Source organism: Malaya genurostris, chromosome 3 (assembly GCF_030247185.1).
Source record: "Malaya genurostris strain Urasoe2022 chromosome 3, Malgen_1.1, whole genome shotgun sequence".
Taxonomy (NCBI): Eukaryota; Metazoa; Arthropoda; class Insecta; order Diptera; family Culicidae; genus Malaya; species Malaya genurostris.
This window is the reverse complement of record NC_080572.1, coordinates 132,299,473-132,316,444: the sequence shown is the minus strand read 5'-3', so window position 1 is coordinate 132,316,444 and position 16,972 is coordinate 132,299,473. Positions and strand designations below refer to the sequence as shown.

Sequence of the window (16,972 nt, the reverse complement as noted above, 5' to 3'; positions counted from 1 at the left end):
CGGTTCCAGTATAAAATCGTTTCTCAAAGCTCAATCGTTTTCTCAAAAAAAGCCTAATCAAATTTCAGAAACAAAAATTCAAATTAAAAAAAAACTTATATACAAAAATTAATTAATTTTATCCAATTATGACTTCCGGTTCTCGAATTACATGATGATGAATTTTTAAAATTCAAACGATATAGAAGATGACAATCCCGAAAAGCTTCTAAGTTGGACTCAAAACTATTGTAATTTATTCGTCATATGGCCATACGAATCGGTTTGGGTTATGCTGGTTCCTGAATACCGGCTCTGGAAGTACCTTAAATTACCGTAAACTCTAGAGTGGAACTTACATATCATGGCATGTTTAATCGATTATCACACTTCTAGATTCAAATTCGATCCGATTTGCAGTTTCGACATTACAGAGTAATGAGTGATTAAAATCTCAAATTGTCGCTTAAAACGAGGGTCATTAAAATAATGTCATGAAAACTTAAACACCGAAGAATATTAATGCAAAAAACACATGCGGATTGATAAAAATAGGTATCCTCTCACTGCTAGGTGGATTAAACACGTTTTTATATATATAAAAAATAGGTATAGAATTCGCTCAAACTTTCGAAAAATTTTCCGAGGCCCGGAGGGCCGAATGCCATATACCAATCGATTCAGCTCGACGAACTGAGCAAATGTCTGTGTGTGTGTGTGTGTGTGTGTGTATGTGTGTGTCTGTATGTGTGTTGTCAACTAAGAGGTCGAGATCTCAGAGATGGCTGGACCGATTTTGATCAAACTAGTCGCAAATGAAAGGTCTCCCCGTCACCCAGAACGCTATTGAATGGTTTTGAGATCGGATGTTTACTTTTTGAGTTATACGAAGTTTTATGTAAAATTTTCAGTTTTTTGACAGTATCTGTCACAATTGACATTGAAAACAGAATATGTTTTCAGACTTCGATTCCGCACGGTAATAGCTATCCAACAAGCCATAGATTGTTAAAATCCGTCCATTTTTAACGGAGATATCGAATTTTTTGTGTAAGCGACTTTTCCCCCATATTCCAGCAGTATAAGTTCTGAGCGCTGTATGGCAAAGAAAGGCTTGGGAGCAACGTAAAACACGAGTTTTTATACTGTTACATACAATAGTTTCTAAGTACCAAAAAGACTGTGAACAGCATTATTTTTCATGACATTTTGCCTAGGACCAATTTTAGCACGGTTCGTTTTTGGCAACATAATCGTTCGAATATGACGTATTGGAAAGATGGCAGTACTTCCGAATTCTGAACAATTTCATAATTATATTGATTTAAACTGCTTACAGCAATAAATGCTGGAAGAACAAAACACCCATATACCATTTGAATCAGTTCGTCGAGATCAGCAAATGCGTATGTGACAAATAATTTCACTCAATTTTTTACCTTATTTTCGAAGATGACTCAACCGTTTTCTACAAACTCAGATTCATATGAAAATTCGTATGCTCCTAAACAAGGTTCCTGAATTATGTTTGGATCCGACTTCTGGTTCCGGAACTACAGGATGATATGTGAAACGAAATTAAAATTGTGTAACTTATTTTCCTCGTAGATGACTGAACCGATCTAAGATTCAAATGATATCTAAGAATCATCTAAGATTTGCTGATTTGAATAGTCGACAACCAAATAAACTTATTTCAGTTTTAGTGGTATTCAGTTTTCGATTCGGAAGGCACCCAACAATTTAACTTGTACTACGATTTCTCAAAGATGGCTATACTGATTTTTAAACATATTGAAACAAATGTAAACTAATCAGGTGAATTTGTCTGACTTCTGCTACACAGATTTTCGAATCCTGGCTCCAGTATCAAATCGTTTCTCAAAGCTCAATCGTTTTCACAAATAAAGCCAAATCGAATTTTAGAAAAAAATTCAAATTAAAATAAACTTATAGTCCCATACAAAATTAATTAATTTTATTCAATGCTGACTTCCGATTCTGGAATTACAGGAGGATGAATTTTTAAAATTCAAACCGATATAGAAGATGATAATTCCGAAAAGCTTGAAAGTTGGACTCAAAACTATTGCAATTTATTCGTCATATGGCCATACGAATCGGTTTGGTTTATGCTGGTTCCTGAATACCGGCTCTGGAAGTACCTTAAATTACCGTACATTCTAAAGTGGAACTCACTTCGACATATCATGAAAAGTTTAATCGATTGTAACCTTTTTAGATAGAGTAATGAGTGATTAAAATGTCAAATTGCAGCTTAAAACGACGGTCATTAAAATAATGTCATGAAAACCGAAGAATATTCATGAAAAATCACATGCGTATTGATAAAAAAAGGTATCATCTCACTGATAGGTGGATTGAGCACGTTTTTTAATAAAATTCCGGTCATATATATACACACATATATATATATATATATATATATATATATATATATATATATATATATATATATATATATATATATATATATATATATATATATATATATATATATATATATATATATATATATATATATATATATATATATATATATATATATATATATATATATATATACGCACTAAAAATAATAATCATGTTATAGTTACGTGAAAAGTTATGTGAATATTTTCCACCCTACGTTTTAATGAACTGACATTTAGAAACTGTTTAAGGCATAATCCAGTAAAAGCTACGTGTTTCATAGGTGAAATATAATGTACTGCTCATATCACATTTACCTATCAGTTCATATAAAATTTTGATACCAAAGAACTCCCACAACACTACCGATGCAGGTTGATTTCGCATTACATGGGTTCAGTGTCTCTAGCTTCATACCGATTCAAAGCTCGTTTTTCGGTGGACCAACGGCCTGTTTGAAGCATTCGACAGGAGCGGGCACACTTCCGGACTCACGCAGGCACTCGGTCCAGTCGAACACATGGAAACTTTCATACTGGAATGGTCCGGTCGATGTAGTAAAAAATTGTAATTGAATAACATTTCTCGCAAATATTTACACTACTCACACTTTGAGGGCCACTGTTCGCCATTTTCAAAATCGAATTTTTCACACTGGAAATTCACGTAGATTGTTTGACGTTTGGTCAATTCACGTAAATCTTTTGTGATGACTCTATTCATTTTAGGGGATGTTCGTGTAACATTCAATTTCACCACGTAAAACATACAATTTGACAATTGAAACCAGTTTAAAAAAAAATCAGCCACCCAAATTTTTTTTTTCATCTAACTATTTTTTTTCTATAAAGAACTCGAAAATATTCGACACGTATTTTTTTATTTCAATATGGTACGTGAAATTTTCGAGATATGGTTTTTTGAAATTTCGCTTTTTCGAAAAAGAGCATTTTTCACCAGTCTATACTGTAAAATCTAATAAAGATACAAAAATTCGTCCAAGACGTGAAATGTGCTTAGCTTTCAAATAAGTGATTTCATAAAACAACCTTCAAAGTCAATATAATGAAAAAAGTTAAAAATTAATAAACAAATAAAAAAAATTCAAACTTGGGCCTAAATTTTTCTTTTTTTGTTGAAAAAAGAAACCTTAAGGGTTTAACCTAATCTTGGCGAAGTGTTAGAGTGGAAAGATCAATACTTAGGGAGAAGTGAATTTTTTCAATTACGACCCGCACGCGCGGAGCGTACCGCAGCGCAATTCGCTCGGATACGGGCTTAACTTGTCGACACATGTTGCGTCACAGATCGAATCCTAACTTTGTCAGTTTATTGTTTGCAACGTTTCAGGCAGAAAACGAGTAAAATTAGAACAAAGGAGATTTGCATTGTGGTACCTTCCTTGGCGTGACCCGATAAATCTACCACCGTATGATGCTCGCTGGAAGCTGCTAAATATGGACACTCTTCAACGACGTCGTTATATCCAACAGGCTGGATTTATTGCAAAGCTTTTGAATGGAGAAGTCGACAGCCCTAATCTATTGTCATCGTTATGCATCCGAGTGCCATCCAGATCTCTGCGTCATCCTTACTCGTACCTCGCTTCCATCGCACTAGCTTTGGACTTTACGAACCGTTTACATCAATGATCCGCACTTCTACATCTGTCGAAGGGTTTTTTTGAATTCGGAGAACCATCTTGCCGATTCATAACACGGATTAAAAATAGTTCATCGATATAATATAAAGTAATATTCCATGTAAACTACACTCAGATGGAATCAAACAATAGAAGGTGGGTGGGTTATGGCAGAGACATAACTGGATGTCGTGAATACGAAAACAACTGACATGTTTCTCAACACTTTCGAATATCAATTAGTTGATCAATTGTATGTATTATGCAAGCATTAAAACGTACTCGTTCAGCTGCTCTCCAGAAATACTGCAACTGTCGGTCTCCGTATTTCAAACACCAGTTCAACATTAGAAGTAATAGATATGGTCACTACAATCTATTCCTTTATTCTCAGTACGTTAAACGGATCAAGCAAAGCCTTCGTCGTAAACCCAAACTTTTTTGGTCGTTTGTAAATTCCAAAAGAAAAGAAACTGGTCTTCCTCGTTCAATGTTCTTGGAAAATGAGACAGCCAACAATGAAATCGAAAAGTGCTATCTGTTTGCTCACCATTTCAAGCATGCATTCCATGAACGATGCGCCACAACGATGCATATTGATGAAGCAACAGCTGGATTACCGCGAGACGTATTTAGTTTCGAGTTGCCATACATAACGCAGGATATGGTTATTGCAGCCTTGAACAAACTGAAGCTATCATTTGCTGCTGGTCCTAATGGAATTCCTTCGTCTATGCTTAAGCGCTGTTCATTCGTCTTGAGTTACCCGTTAGCAATGCTAATCAATGTTTCGGTTCAACAAAGTGAGTTTCCTACGTGTTGGAAGTCGTCCTTTATGTTTCCGGTTCACAAAAAAGGCGACAAGTGCAATGTTGCTAATTACCGAGGAATTACTTGCTTGTGCGCATGTTCAAAACTGTTTGAAATCATTGTCAACGACATCTTGTTCGTCTGCTGCAGAAATTACATTGACACCCAGCAGCACGGATTTTCCCCTAATCGTTCCGTGTCAACGAATCTCTTACACTTCACTTCGAACTGTATACGGAACATGGACCGTGCCTGCAGATTGATGCGGTTTATATTGACCTTAAAGCGGCATTTGACCGGGTTGATCACGGAATTCTCCTAAAAAATTAGAGATACTTGGAATCTCTACACGAGGAGTTGCATGGTTTAAGTCTTACTTGACGAATCGCTTTGTTCGGATTAAAATTGGATCTTCGACATCGGAGACCTTCACGAATCTTTCGGGAGTGCCTCAAGGTAATATCCTTGGTCCGTTACTGTTCTCTATCTTCATTAATGATTTATCAACGCTGTTACCGCCGAAATGCCGTTTGTTCTATGCTGACGACACGAAACTTTTCAAAATTATTGAAAATCTGTTAAATTGCCTGGAGTTGCAAAAAAGCTTGATACATTTCAAATATGGTGTACTAAGAATTTTTTGAAATTGAGTATCGAAAAATGCAGTGTTATATCTTTTCATCGAAAAAGTGCACCAATAGTATTCGATTACAAAATCGCAGGACACACGCTAACGCGAACAGAACATGTGAAAGATCTCGGTGTGATTCTTGATCGCGAAATAACCTTCAAACTTTACTATAAAAATATTATTTGCAAAGCAAATCGGTAATTGGGATTCATATTTAAAATTTCCTCCGAGTTTCGCAATCCTTTGTGCATACGATCATTATACTGCTCGCTGGTACGGTCAGTGCTTGAGTCGAACGCGATTGTTTGGAGACTTTTACCCTGGAACGACCCCATACAGCTACCGTCATATGAGGATCGTTGCCGTCTCTTAAGCATTGAACCCCTGGAATTAAGAAGGACATATGCTCAAGCTACATTGGCAGCGAAATTACTTCTTGGTGCTGCTGATTGTCCCGCATTGCTCGAACGTCTGAATATGTATGCTCCAGAATGATTGATCTCTTCGACAGCGTAATTTCTTGCTCCTTGAAACACAGTATACTGTATACGGACAGTATGAGCCATTTCGATCCATATGTCGACAATTCAACGAGTTTGCTGAGTTTTGCCTTTCTCTATAGAAAGGTATTAGAATTGCTGGAAAAACCGACTTTCGAACGGAGCCTCGGAGACCCATAGTGTTATATACCATTCGACTCAGTTCGACGAGATCGGAAAATGTCTTTGTGTGTGTGTGTGTGTGTATGTGTGTGTGCACTTTTCGAAGATATTTGAACGCGCTCAATTTTATCAGAGATGGCTGAACCGATTTTAACAAACTTGGGCTCGTTTGAAAGCTACTGTCGGGCCATTGATCAAGTTCGAAGATCAAATGGCTGTGACTTTTGGTTCCGGAGATATGATTGTATAAGTGACGTAACCGACAAAAAGCGTTGTATTTGAACGCGCTCAATTTTCTCAGAGATGGCTGAACCGATTTTAAAAAACTTGGGCTCATTTGAAAGCTACTGTCGGGTCATTGATCAAGTTCGAAGATCAAATGGCTGAGACTTTTGGTTCCGGAGATATGATTGTATAAGTGACGTAACCGACAAAAAGCGTTGTATTTGAACGCGCTCAATTTTCTCAGAGATGGTTGAACCGATTTTAACAAACTTGAGCTCGTTCGAAAGCTACTGTCGGGCCATTGATCAAGTTCGAAGATCAAATGGCTGTGACTTTTGGTCCCGGAGATATGATTGTATAAATGACGTAACCGACAAAAAGCGTTGTATTTGAACGCGCTCAATTTTCTCAGACATGGCTGAACCGATTTTAACAAACTTGGGCTCGTTTGAAGGCTACTGTCGGGACATTGATCAAGTTTGAAGGTCAAATGGCTGAGACTTTTGATTCCGCAGATATGATTGTATAAGTGACGTAACCGACAAAAAGCGTTGTATTTAAACGCGCTAAATTTTCTCAGAGATGGCTCAACCGATTTTAACAAACTTGGGCTCGTTTGAAAGCTACTATCGGGGCATTGATCAAGTTCGAAGATAAAATGGCTGTGACTTTTGGTTCCGGAGATATGATTGTATAAGTGACGTAACCGACAAAAAGCGTTGTATTTGAACGCGCTCAATTTTCTCAGAGATGGCTGAACCGATTTGAACAAACTTGGACTCGTTTGAAAGCTACTGGCGGGCCATTGATCAAGTTCGAAGATCAAATGGCTGTGACTTTTGGTTCCGGAGATATGATTGTATAAGTGACGTAACCGACAAAAAGCGTTGTATTTGAACGCGCTCAATTTTCTCAGAGATGGCTGAACCGATTTGAACAAACTTGGACTCGTTTGAAAGCTACTGTCGGGCCGTTGATCAAGTTCGAAGGTCAAATGGCTGAGACTTTTGATTCCGCAGATATGATTGTATAAGTGACGTAACCGACAAAAAGCGTTGTATTTAAACGCGCTCAATTTTCTCAGAGATGGCTCAACCGATTTTAACAAACTTGGGCTCGTTTGAAAGCTATTATCGGGGCATTGATCAAGTTCGAAGATAAAATGGCTGTGACTTTTGGTTCCGGAGATATGATTGTATAAGTGACGTAACCGACAAAAAGCGTTGTATTTGAACGCGCTCAATTTTCTCAGAGATGGCTGAACCGATTTGAACAAACTTGGACTCGTTTGAAAGCTACTGGCGGGCCATTGGTCAAGTTCGAAGATCAAATGGCTGTGACTTTTGGTTCCGGAGATATGATTGTATAAGTGACGTAACCGACAAAAAGCGTTGTATTTGAACGCGCTCAATTTTCTCAGAGATGGCTGATCCGATTTTAACAAACTTGGGCTCGTTTGAAAGCTACTGTCGGGCCGTTGATCAAGTTCGAAGATCAAATGGTTGTGACTTTTGGTTCCAGATATATGATGGTATAAGTGACGTAACCGACAAAACACGTTGATTTTTACCGCTCTTGTATATATAAGGGTGCCAAAATTTTGGGATCAACTCTATTTTCGTAAAGTTCTAGTGCTCAAAAGTTTAAGCACCTCGAAAAAAGCCTTCATGCAAAATTTGACCTAAATTGGACATGCTTAAGGGGTGCTGCCCGGTGGTAAAGGTTTGACAATTATCGATCTTGAAAAAGCACCATAGGGGGGAGTACATGAAATTTCCAAAATCGAAAATTTTTTTTGATGCCAAAACTCTTAAAACTGCATAAAACATCGAAATTTAGTGTCATCTCAAAAAAAAATTTTTTTGAAAAAATCAACTTTCATATTTTTTCCCAAAAAGTCGATTTTTTCCAAAAAATTTTTTTTCGAGATGACACTAAATCTCGACGTTTCATGCAATTCTAAGCCTTTTGGCATCAAAAATTTTTTTTCGATTTCGAAAATTTCATGTACTCCCCCCTATGGTGATTTTTCAAGATATATGAAAATTTCACTAAGTGGACTAAGAAGGCTTTTTGCCTTTCTCTATAGAAAGGTATTAGAATTGCTGGAAAAACCGACTTTCGAACGGAGCCTCGGAGACCCATAGTGTTATATACCATTCGACTCAGCTCGACGAGATCGGAAAATGTCTGTGTGTGTGTATGTGTGTGTGTGTATGTGTGTGTGTATGTGTGTGTGTATGTGTGTGCACTTTTCGAAGATATTTGAACGCGCTCAATTTTCTCAGAGATGGCTCAACCGATTTTAACAAACTTGGGCTCGTTTGAAAGCTACTATCGGGGCATTGATCAAGTTCGAAGATAAAATGGCTGTGACTTTTGGTTCCGGAGATATGATTGTATAAGTGACGTAACCGACAAAAAGCGTTGTATTTGAACGCGCTCAATTTTCTCAGAGATGGCTGAACCGATTTGAACAAACTTGGACTCGTTTGAAAGCTACTGGCGGGCCATTGATCAAGTTCGAAGATCAAATGGCTGTGACTTTTGGTTCCGGAGATATGATTGTATAAGTGACGTAACCGACAAAAAGCGTTGTATTTGAACGCGCTCAATTTTCTCAGAGATGGCTGATCCGATTTTAACAAACTTGGGCTCGTTTGAAAGCTACTGTCGGGCCGTTGATCAAGTTCGAAGATCAAATGGTTGTGACTTTTGGTTCCAGATATATGATGGTATAAGTGACGTAACCGACAAAACACGTTGATTTTTACCGCTCTTGTATATATAAGGGTGCCAAAATTTTGGGATCAACTCTATTTTCGTAAAGTTCTAGTGCTCAAAAGTTTAAGCACCTCGAAAAAAGCCTTCATGCAAAATTTGACCTAAATTGGACATGCTTAAGGGGTGCTGCCCGGTGGTAAAGGTTTGACAATTATCGATCTTGAAAAAGCACCATAGGGGGGAGTACATGAAATTTCCAAAATCGAAAATTTTTTTTGATGCCAAAACTCTTAAAACTGCATAAAACATCGAAATTTAGTGTCATCTCGAAAAAAAATTTTTTTGAAAAAATCAACTTTCTGGGACTTAGAAAAATTTTCATATTTTTTCTAAGTCCCAAAAAGTCGATTTTTTCAAAAAAAAAATTTTTCGAGATGACACTAAATCTCGACGTTTCATGCAATTCTAAGCCTTTTGGCATCAAAAATTTTTTTTCGATTTCGAAAATTTCATGTACTCCCCCCTATGGTGATTTTTCAAGATATATGAAAATTCCACTAAGTGGACTAAGAAGGGTTTTGCCTTTCTCTATAGAAAGGTATTAGAATTGCTGGAAAAACCGACTTTCGAACGGAGCCTCGGAGACCCATAGTGTTATATACCATTCGACTCAGTTCGACGAGATCGGAAAATGTCTGTGTGTGTGTGTGTATGTGTGTGTGTATGTGTGTGCACTTTTCGAAGATATTTGAACGCGCTCAATTTTCTCAGAGATGGCTCAACCGATTTTAACAAACTTGGGCTCGTTTGAAAGCTACTATCGGGGCATTGATCAAGTTCGAAGATAAAATGGCTGTGACTTTTGGTTCCGGAGATATGATTGTATAAGTGACGTAACCGACAAAAAGCGTTGTATTTGAACGCGCTCAATTTTCTCAGAGATGGCTGATCCGATTTCAACAAACTTGGGCTCGTTTGAAAGCTACTGTCGTGCCATTGATCAAGTTCGAAGATCAAATGGTTGTGACTTTTGGTTCCAGAAATATGATTGTATAAGTGACGTAACCGACAAAACACGTTGATTTTTACCGCTCTTGTATATATAAGGGTGCCAAAATTTTGGGATCAACTCTATTTTCGTAAAGTTCTAGTGTTCAAAAGTTTAAGCACCTCGAAAAAAGCCTTCATGCAAAATTTGACCTAAATTGGACATGCTTAAGGGGTGCTGCCCGGTGGTAAAGGTTTGACAATTATCGATCTTGAAAAAGCACCATAGGGGGGAGTACATGAAATTTCCAAAATAAAAATTTTTTTTTGATGCCAAAACTCTTAAAATTGCATAAAACATCGAAATTTAGTGTTATCCCGAAAAAATTTTTTTTTGAAAAAATCAACTTTCTGGGACTTAGAAAAATTTTCATATTTTTTCTAAGTCCCAAAAAGCCGACTTTTTCAAAAAAATTTTTTTTCGAGATGACACTAAATCTCGACGTTTCATGCAATTCTAAGCCTTTTGGCATCAAAAATTTTTTTTCGATTTCGAAAATTTCATGTCTCCCCCCTATGGTGATTTTTCAAGATATATGAAAATTCCACTAAGTGGACTAAGAAGGGTTTTGCCTTTCTCTATAGAAAGGTATTAGAATTGCTGGAAAAACCGACTTTCGAACGGAGCCTCGGAGACCCATAGTGTTATATACCATTCGACTCAGTTCGACGAGATCGGAAAATGTCTGTGTGTGTGTGTATGTGTGTGTGTGTATGTGTGTGTGTATGTGTGTGCACTTTTCGAAGATATTTGAACGCGCTCAATTTTCTCAGAGATGGCTCAACCGATTTTAACAAACTTGGGCTCGTTTGAAAGCTACTATCGGGGCATTGATCAAGTTCGAAGATAAAATGGCTGTGACTTTTGGTTCCGGAGATATGATTGTATAAGTGACGTAACCGACAAAAAGCGTTGTATTTGAACGCGCTCAATTTTCTCAGAGATGGCTGAACCGATTTGAACAAACTTGGACTCGTTTGAAAGCTACTGGCGGGCCATTGATCAAGTTCGAAGATCAAATGGCTGTGACTTTTGGTCCCGGAGATATGATTGTATAAGTGACGTAACCGACAAAAAGCGTTGTATTTGAACGCGCTCAATTTTCTCAGAGATGGCTGATCCGATTTTAACAAACTTGGGCTCGTTTGAAAGCTACTGTCGGGCCATTGATCAAGTTCGAAGATCAAATGGTTGTGACTTTTGGTTCCAGATATATGATGGTATAAGTGACGTAACCGACAAAACACATTGATTTTTACCGCTCTTATATATATATGGGTGCCAAAATTTTAGGATCACCTCTATTTTCGTTAAGTTCTAGTGCTCAAAAGTTTAAGCACCTCGAAAAAAGCCTTCATGCAAAATTTGACCTAAATCGGACATGCTTAAGGGGTGCTGCCCGGTGGTAAAGGTTTGACAATTTTCGATCTTGAAAAAGCACCATAGGGGGGAGTACATGAAATTTCCAAAATCGAAAATTTTTTTTGATGCCAAAACTCTTAAAACTGCATGAAACATCGAAATTTAGTGTCATCTCAAAAAAATTTTTTTTTGGAAAAATCAACTTTCTGGGACTTAGAAAAATTTTCATATTTTTTCTAAGTCCCAAAAAGTCGATTTTTTCAAAAAATTTTTTTTTCGAGATGACACTAAATCTCGACGTTTCATGCATTTCTAAGCCTTTTGGCATCAAAAATTTTTTTTCGATTTCGAAAATTTCATGTACTCCCCCCTATGGTGATTTTTCAAGATATATGAAAATTTCACTAAGTGGACTAAGAAGGCTTTTTGCCTTTCTCTATAGAAAGGTATTAGAATTGCTGGAAAAACCGACTTTCGAACGGAGCCTCGGAGACCCATAGTGTTATATACCATTCGACTCAGTTCGTCGAGATCGGAAAATGTCTGTGTGTGTGTGTGTGTATGTGTGTGTGTGTATGTGTGTGTGTGTGTATGTGTGTGCACTTTTCGAAGATATTTGAACGCGCTCAATTTTCTCAGAGATGGCTGAACCGATTTGAACAAACTTGGGCTCGTTTGAAAGCTACTGTCGGGCCATTGATCAAGTTCGAAGATCAAATGGCTGTGATTTTTGGTTCAGGAGATATGATTCTATAAGTGACGTAACCGACAAAAAGCGTTGTATTTGAACGCGCTCAATTTTCTCAGAGATGGCTGAACCGATTTGAACAAACTTGGGCTCGTTTGAAAGCTACTGTCGGGCCATTGATCAAGTTCGAAGATCAAATGGCTGTGATTTTTGGTTCCGGAGATATGATTCTATAAGTGACGTAACCGACAAAAAGCGTTGTATTTGAACGCGCTAAATTTTCTCAGAGATGGCTGATCCGATTTCAACAAACTTGGGCTCGTTTGAAAGCTACTGTCGTGCCATTGATCAAGTTCGAAGATCAAATGGTTGTGACTTTTGGTTCCAGAAATATGATTGTATAAGTGACGTAACCGACAAAACACGTTGATTTTTACCGCTCTTGTATATATAAGGGTGCCAAAATTTTGGGATCAACTCTATTTTCGTAAAGTTCTAGTGCTCAAAAGTTTAAGCACCTCGAAAAAAGCCTTCATGCAAAATTTGACCTAAATTGGACATGCTTAAGGGGTGCTGCCCGGTGGTAAAGGTTTGACAATTATCGATCTTGAAAAAGCACCATAGGGGGGAGTACATGAAATTTCCAAAATAAAAAATTTTTTTTGATGCCAAAACTCTTAAAACTGCATAAAACATCGAAATTTAGTGTTATCCCGAAAAAATTTTTTTTTGAAAAAATCAACTTTCTGGGACTTAGAAAAATTTTCATATTTTTTCTAAGTCCCAAAAAGTCGACTTTTTCAAAAAAATTTTTTTTCGAGATGACACTAAATCTCGACGTTTCATGCAATTCTAAGCCTTTTGGCATCAAAAATTTTTTTTCGATTTCGAAAATTTCATGTACTCCCCCCTATGGTGATTTTTCAAGATATATGAAAATTCCACTAAGTGGACTAAGAAGGGTTTTGCCTTTCTCTATAGAAAGGTATTAGAATTGCTGGAAAAACCGACTTTCGAACGGAGCCTCGGAGACCCATAGTGTTATATACCATTCGACTCAGTTCGTCGAGATCGGAAAATGTCTGTGTGTGTGTGTGTATGTGTGTGTGTGTGTATGTGTGTGTGTGTGTGTGTATGTGTGTGCACTTTTCGAAGATATTTGAACGCGCTCAATTTTCTCAGAGATGGCTGAACCGATTTGAACAAACTTGGGCTCGTTTGAAAGCTACTGTCGGGCCATTGATCAAGTTCGAAGATCAAATGGCTGTGATTTTTGGTTCAGGAGATATGATTCTATAAGTGACGTAACCGACAAAAAGCGTTGTATTTGAACGCGCTCAATTTTCTCAGAGATGGCTGAACCGATTTGAACAAACTTGGGCTCGTTTGAAAGCTACTGTCGGGCCATTGATCAAGTTCGAAGATCAAATGGCTGTGATTTTTGGTTCCGGAGATATGATTCTATAAGTGACGTAACCGACAAAAAGCGTTGTATTTGAACGCGCTCAATTTTCTCAGAGATGGCTGATCCGATTTCAACAAACTTGGGCTCGTTTGAAAGCTACTGTCGTGCCATTGATCAAGTTCGAAGATCAAATGGTTGTGACTTTTGGTTCCAGAAATATGATTGTATAAGTGACGTAACCGACAAAACACGTTGATTTTTACCGCTCTTGTATATATAAGGGTGCCAAAATTTTGGGATCAACTCTATTTTCGTAAAGTTCTAGTGCTCAAAAGTTTAAGCACCTCGAAAAAAGCCTTCATGCAAAATTTGACCTAAATTGGACATGCTTAAGGGGTGCTGCCCGGTGGTAAAGGTTTGACAATTATCGATCTTGAAAAAGCACCATAGGGGGGAGTACATGAAATTTCCAAAATAAAAAATTTTTCTTGATGCCAAAACTCTTAAAACTGCATAAAACATCGAAATTTAGTGTTATCCCGAAAAAATTTTTTTTTTGAAAAAATCAACTTTCTGGGACTTAGAAAAATTTTCATATTTTTTCTAAGTCCCAAAAAGTCGACTTTTTCAAAAAAATTTTTTTTCGAGATGACACTAAATCTCGACGTTTCATGCAATTCTAAGCCTTTTGGCATCAAAAATTTTTTTTCGATTTCGAAAATTTCATGTACTCCCCCCTATGGTGATTTTTCAAGATATATGAAAATTCCACTAAGTGGACTAAGAAGGGTTTTGCCTTTCTCTATAGAAAGGTATTAGAATTGCTGGAAAAACCGACTTTCGAACGGAGCCTCGGAGACCCATAGTGTTATATACCATTCGACTCAGTTCGACGAGATCGGAAAATGTCTGTGTGTGTGTGTATGTGTGTGTGTGTATGTGTGTGTGTATGTGTGTGCACTTTTCGAAGATATTTGAACGCGCTCAATTTTCTCAGAGATGGCTCAACCGATTTTAACAAACTTGGGCTCGTTTGAAAGCTACTATCGGGGCATTGATCAAGTTCGAAGATAAAATGGCTGTGACTTTTGGTTCCGGAGATATGATTGTATAAGTGACGTAACCGACAAAAAGCGTTGTATTTGAACGCGCTCAATTTTCTCAGAGATGGCTGAACCGATTTGAACAAACTTGGACTCGTTTGAAAGCTACTGGCGGGCCATTGATCAAGTTCGAAGATCAAATGGCTGTGACTTTTGGTCCCGGAGATATGATTGTATAAGTGACGTAACCGACAAAAAGCGTTGTATTTGAACGCGCTCAATTTTCTCAGAGATGGCTGATCCGATTTTAACAAACTTGGGCTCGTTTGAAAGCTACTGTCGGGCCATTGATCAAGTTCGAAGATCAAATGGTTGTGACTTTTGGTTCCAGATATATGATGGTATAAGTGACGTAACCGACAAAACACATTGATTTTTACCGCTCTTATATATATATGGGTGCCAAAATTTTAGGATCACCTCTATTTTCGTTAAGTTCTAGTGCTCAAAAGTTTAAGCACCTCGAAAAAAGCCTTCATGCAAAATTTGACCTAAATCGGACATGCTTAAGGGGTGCTGCCCGGTGGTAAAGGTTTGACAATTTTCGATCTTGAAAAAGCACCATAGGGGGGAGTACATGAAATTTCCAAAATCGAAAATTTTTTTTGATGCCAAAACTCTTAAAACTGCATGAAACATCGAAATTTAGTGTCATCTCAAAAAAATTTTTTTTTGGAAAAATCAACTTTCTGGGACTTAGAAAAATTTTCATATTTTTTCTAAGTCCCAAAAAGTCGATTTTTTCAAAAAATTTTTTTTTCGAGATGACACTAAATCTCGACGTTTCATGCATTTCTAAGCCTTTTGGCATCAAAAATTTTTTTTCGATTTCGAAAATTTCATGTACTCCCCCCTATGGTGATTTTTCAAGATATATGAAAATTTCACTAAGTGGACTAAGAAGGCTTTTTGCCTTTCTCTATAGAAAGGTATTAGAATTGCTGGAAAAACCGACTTTCGAACGGAGCCTCGGAGACCCATAGTGTTATATACCATTCGACTCAGTTCGTCGAGATCGGAAAATGTCTGTGTGTGTGTGTGTATGTGTGTGTGTGTATGTGTGTGTGTGTGTATGTGTGTGCACTTTTCGAAGATATTTGAACGCGCTCAATTTTCTCAGAGATGGCTGAACCGATTTGAACAAACTTGGGCTCGTTTGAAAGCTACTGTCGGGCCATTGATCAAGTTCGAAGATCAAATGGCTGTGATTTTTGGTTCAGGAGATATGATTCTATAAGTGACGTAACCGACAAAAAGCGTTGTATTTGAACGCGCTCAATTTTCTCAGAGATGGCTGAACCGATTTGAACAAACTTGGGCTCGTTTGAAAGCTACTGTCGGGCCATTGATCAAGTTCGAAGATCAAATGGCTGTGATTTTTGGTTCCGGAGATATGATTCTATAAGTGACGTAACCGACAAAAAGCGTTGTATTTGAACGCGCTCAATTTTCTCAGAGATGGCTGATCCGATTTCAACAAACTTGGGCTCGTTTGAAAGCTACTGTCGTGCCATTGATCAAGTTCGAAGATCAAATGGTTGTGACTTTTGGTTCCAGAAATATGATTGTATAAGTGACGTAACCGACAAAACACGTTGATTTTTACCGCTCTTGTATATATAAGGGTGCCAAAATTTTGGGATCAACTCTATTTTCGTAAAGTTCTAGTGCTCAAAAGTTTAAGCACCTCGAAAAAAGCCTTCATGCAAAATTTGACCTAAATTGGACATGCTTAAGGGGTGCTGCCCGGTGGTAAAGGTTTGACAATTATCGATCTTGAAAAAGCACCATAGGGGGGAGTACATGAAATTTCCAAAATAAAAAATTTTTTTTGATGCCAAAACTCTTAAAACTGCATAAAACATCGAAATTTAGTGTTATCCCGAAAAAATTTTTTTTTGAAAAAATCAACTTTCTGGGACTTAGAAAAATTTTCATATTTTTTCTAAGTCCCAAAAAGTCGACTTTTTCAAAAAAATTTTTTTTCGAGATGACACTAAATCTCGACGTTTCATGCAATTCTAAGCCTTTTGGCATCAAAAATTTTTTTTCGATTTCGAAAATTTCATGTACTCCCCCCTATGGTGATTTTTCAAGATATATGAAAATTCCACTAAGTGGACTAAGAAGGGTTTTGCCTTTCTCTATAGAAAGGTATTAGAATTGCTGGAAAAACCGACTTTCGAACGGAGCCTCGGAGACCCATAGTGTTATATACCATTCGACTCAGTTCGTCGAGATCGGAAAATGTCTGTGTGTG

The 16,972-nt window shown here is 37.4% G+C and overlaps 1 protein-coding gene across 5 annotated transcripts in view; it reads left to right on the top strand.

The window, feature by feature from the left end:
• Positions 1-16,972, top strand: part of LOC131436301 (WD repeat and FYVE domain-containing protein 3) — a 1,204,110-nt gene that overhangs the window by 970,764 nt on the left and 216,374 nt on the right. The gene's annotated exons all lie outside the window — the stretch shown is intronic.